Source organism: Gorilla gorilla, chromosome 5 (genome assembly GCF_029281585.2).
Source record: "Gorilla gorilla gorilla isolate KB3781 chromosome 5, NHGRI_mGorGor1-v2.1_pri, whole genome shotgun sequence".
NCBI lineage: Eukaryota > Metazoa > Chordata > Mammalia > Primates > Hominidae > Gorilla > Gorilla gorilla.
This window is the reverse complement of record NC_073229.2, coordinates 44,309,691-44,314,180: the sequence shown is the minus strand read 5'-3', so window position 1 is coordinate 44,314,180 and position 4,490 is coordinate 44,309,691.

Below are 4,490 nucleotides of genomic sequence, written 5' to 3'. Positions count from 1 at the left end.
TTTCTGTCTCCACTGTACTGAGAGAAACAGCATTTCCTGTACACTTGGATTAGAATGAAGTGGTTAATAATGTGATACTTAGACCTGGAGGTAGAGATAACCACTGGACCATCTCTATAATTCCAGCAATTTTGGATGCTGAGGCAGAGAGGAACAGAAGGAATATTGTCTATGCTCCGCTGTGGACATTGCATCCTTTTGGAACCTCTGCACCGCATTCCATAAATGGGGCTAATAGTTTGAACTGACCATGTTTGAGGCCCTGCTGAAATTCATTAGCAGCAAAACCATCTATGGTTTTTTTGTGTGAGTGACCCCCTCAAAATTAGGGAAGATTTTACATTTATAATTCCTAGTGAAATCCACATTTGGTTCCAATTCTTCCCTCTTGGTCTTATTTGTTGAATTAGAGTGGGATGGAGATGGTATAAAAATAGTTGCTCTAATTTACCCACCATTATAAAGTTTGTCCTAGTTTATGTCTGTCTGCTCTACCAACAGAGTAGATGCCAGAGTTTTAAGTGGCTTTCATTGTGAGAAGAGGATAAGAAGGAGGTATGATGTGGATGAAACAGGGAAGGGAAAAGGTACAGCTTTAAGTTTGTTTTTTCCTCCTGAGATTCATATAGAGTTGTGTAGGTAGAACAAGACTTGCAGCCTTCATGCTTATTTTTCTAACTTAAAGTGATATTACTCCCAACATTGAAGTGGACTGTTGTGAGAAATATTTCTGGGAAAAATAATAACCGTGACCCCCAGAAGTAACTGAAAGAGAAATGATGTGTGCTTCAGTGTCTCTGGTGAAGTAGACAGGGAAAAGTGCTATCCAGCGCACACACCGCAAGTGTTTCTTGAAATGGTCTTTACATTGTTTATCGAGAAAAGAAACGCATAGTGCAATTGAAGCTTCTTTGTCCCTGAAACATCAGCTTGTGTCATCACTTTCCCCAGGCAGGGATTTGGATTTTAAATGAGTGAGAGAAGCTGAAAGTAGTTAACATGTGCAGAGGGAATCCTTCCATCTGGCAAAGGAAACTTAAAAAGTTGGGGTAGGCCAGATGCAGTGGCTCACGCCTGTAATCCCAGCACTTTGGGAGGCCGAGGCGGGTGGATCACAAGGTCAAGAGATGGAGACCATCCTGGCCAACACTTTATTCTTTGAAAAAGCTAATAAAAAAGATAGTCCCCTAGACAGGAAAGTTAATAGAAAATAACAAAAAGATATAATGCAGAGAATCAGTAAAACCAACACCTTATTATTCTTTGAAAAAGCTAATAAAAAAGGTAGTCCCCTAGACAGGACAGTTACTAGGAAAAGCAGGAAAAAATAAGATTTTTAAGTGGTGGCATTTATGTATCTAAGACACTTGATGCAAACACTTAGACACTTAGACTCAAGCAGAATGAAGCCAAACACGGTGGCTTATACCTGTAACCCAGTACTTTGGGAAGTGGAGGCAGGCGGATTGCTTGAACTCAGGAGTTTGAGACCAGACTGGCAAGACCCTGTCTCTACAAAAATTAGCCAGGCATGGTAGTGCCCACCTGTAGTCCTAGCTACTCTGGAGGCTGAGGTGGCAGGATTGCTTGTGCCCAGGAGGTAGAGGCTGCAGAAAGCTGAGATTGTGCCACTGCTCTCCAGCCTGGGTGACAGAGCCAGACCCTATCTGAAAAAAAAACTCAAGCCGAATGGCATAAAGATTGAGTTGTATGATTGTTTTCCCTTAGAGTACTGACTTTGTGGCCCCTTCATTGCTATAATAGGTTCTGCTTCTGAAACTCAAGAGCTACAAAAAAAAAAAAAAAAAAAAAACACCCAGTACCCATTTTGCTACTTTCTGCTATCTCCTTTCCCAGATGCAAGAACTCAGACCAGTCTAAGAGTGTGACAAATGGATTTAGGAAATGGAGGTGGGCTGCAAATGGTGCTAAATAATACAAATGCCATTGCAACATACACACTTAGCTCAGTTCCAATTGAACTCAAATGCATGAGACTCCAAAGTGACAAGAGCAGTCTTCTCCACCAAATAAAAACCTAGAAGTTAACCATACAGCAGAGTCAGTTTGGAAAGTAAGTCACAATCTATAGGGTTAAATAAAACCCATCTGATGAGAATTTATGATTTTCAGGGCATGACTCTCCAAACCCCTTAGATAGGAATTTAGGCAGGATAAAAAACTGGAGTTTAGTCCTCACAGGTAATAATCACTAAATTGCAGAATTTTAAAAAACAGGTTATAGAAGTTGATCCTGCAGTTACGCAGCTTATAAAGTGTTGGATTGATTTCAACACATGGCATCCTGGGAATTGTTTTATTTTATTTTATTTATTTTATTTATTTTTTGAGACAAGGTGTGTGTCTGTTGCCCAGGCTGGAGTACAGTGGTGCAGTCTCCGCTTACTGCAACTTTCACCTCCCAGGCTCCAGCCGTTCTCCCACCTCAGCCTCCCGAGTAGCTGGGACTACAGGGACGAGTCACCACACCCAGCTAATTTTTGTAGAGATGGGGTTTTCACTGTGTTGTCCAGCTGGACTTGAACTCCTGAGCCCAAGCTGAAGTGATCCGCCCACCTCAGCCTTCCAAAGTGCTGGGATTACAGAACTAAGCCACTGCACCTGCCCGCTTTTCTTTTCTAAGCTAGACTTGATGTCATGGGGAATGCCATTCTCTTTGTGAGCTATGCTCATATTTTCATTGTGAGTCTCAAGCAGAGGCCCATATGCCTACTAATAACCCACCTCTCATTGGTCCACATGTTAGTGGCTTGTATTATAGGAATCCCCAAGGATTCTTAAGCTTTGGTCTTGAGAACTCTCATACATTATGTTAGTTTTAAGACAAATAGCTACACAGTGTCACGTGGCCTTTCCATCTGTTAGACAAGCCACTTAAGCATTCTTTATGCCATCATCATTGGCCTTTGTAACCCCTATTGATCAGTGTTCAAAACCAGAAAACCATTGTGTGCCCTTTACTCCTTTTTGTTTGAATTCTTAATTTAATTTACTCATATTTTCCAACTTAATTTTATCTCAGTTACAGCCCTCAAGAATGAGACTGTATCCAGATACATTGTGAAATCTTGCTCTGTTTTGCTAACGGATAATTTTATTAGGTGATTCTTTCTCACGTTCATGGCATTTCACATTCATGACGTTTCCCCTCCTGGGTTTTATGTGCTGGACGAGTGGGTATATGATGCGTCCCCTCTACAGACATCACGAGCAAATACAGCACCTTCACAGGTTGGGCCCCTAATTCAAAATGAACCCTGGGGCCGGGCGCGGTGGTTCATGCCTGTAATCCCAGCACTTTGGGAGGCTGAGGCAGGCGGATCACCTGAGGTTGAGAGTTCGAGACCAACCTGACCAACATGGAGAAACCCCATCTCTACTAAAAATACAAAATTAGCTGGGCGTGGTGGTGCATGCCTGTATCCCAGCTACTCGGGAGGCTGAGGCAGGATAATCACTTGAACCCGGGAGGCAAAGGTTGCAGTGAGCCGAGATCGCACCATTGCACTCCAGCCTGGGTAACAGGAGTGAAAGTCCATCTCCAAGAAAAAAAAGCCCTGGGATGAAAGCAACTAAAGAGACGATCATTTTGACCCTGTGCTTCATTTTTTCCTGTGGGCTTGATATGATTGTTTCCTTCAGTCTAGGTTATTTTTCAAAAACTGTGAACCTGTTTTTGAATAGTAAGAAGTTCATTGGGGTGAACTTTGCCTTTTTAAGCCCTGTGGTACTTCTTTGCAATGACAACCACCTCCACAGATTTTGGGCATCTGCTTTGAGAAAATGAGGAGTCAACAACCAAAAAGAATGCAGTTCAATAATCATAATTAATTCAATTACAAATATAATTATCTCAACTAATAAAGAATAAAACCTGATCATCCAGGCCAGACACAGTGGCTCAAACCTATAATCCAGCACTTTGAGAGGCCGAGGTGGGCGGATCACCTGAAGTCAGGAATTCGAGGCCAGCCTGACCAACATGGAGAAACCCCGTCCCTACTAAGAATATAAAATTAGGTGGGCATGGTGGCGCATGCCTGTAATCCCAGCTACTTGGGAGGCTGAGGCAGGAGAATCGCTTGAACCCGGGAGGCAGAGGTTGCGGTGAGCCGAGATCACTCCATTGCACTCCAGCCTGGGCAACAAGAGCAAAACTTCATCTCAAAAAAACAAACAAAAAAACCCTGATCATCCATATTGTCTTGTCCTTAGAAAAATAAATCGTAATTCCTCAAGCAGGAAAATAATATCTACTAGTAAGAAAATTAAAATAATTGTTCTGAGTGAAAAAAGCCAATACTAAAGGTTATATACTGTATGATTCCATTTATAACATTCTTAAAATGATAAATTATAGAAATAAAGAACAGCTTAGTGGTTGTCATGTATAAGGGTTGGGGAGTGAGGTGGGTGTAGTTATCCAAGGGTACATGATGGATCCATGGGGTGATAGAAATGTTCTGTAG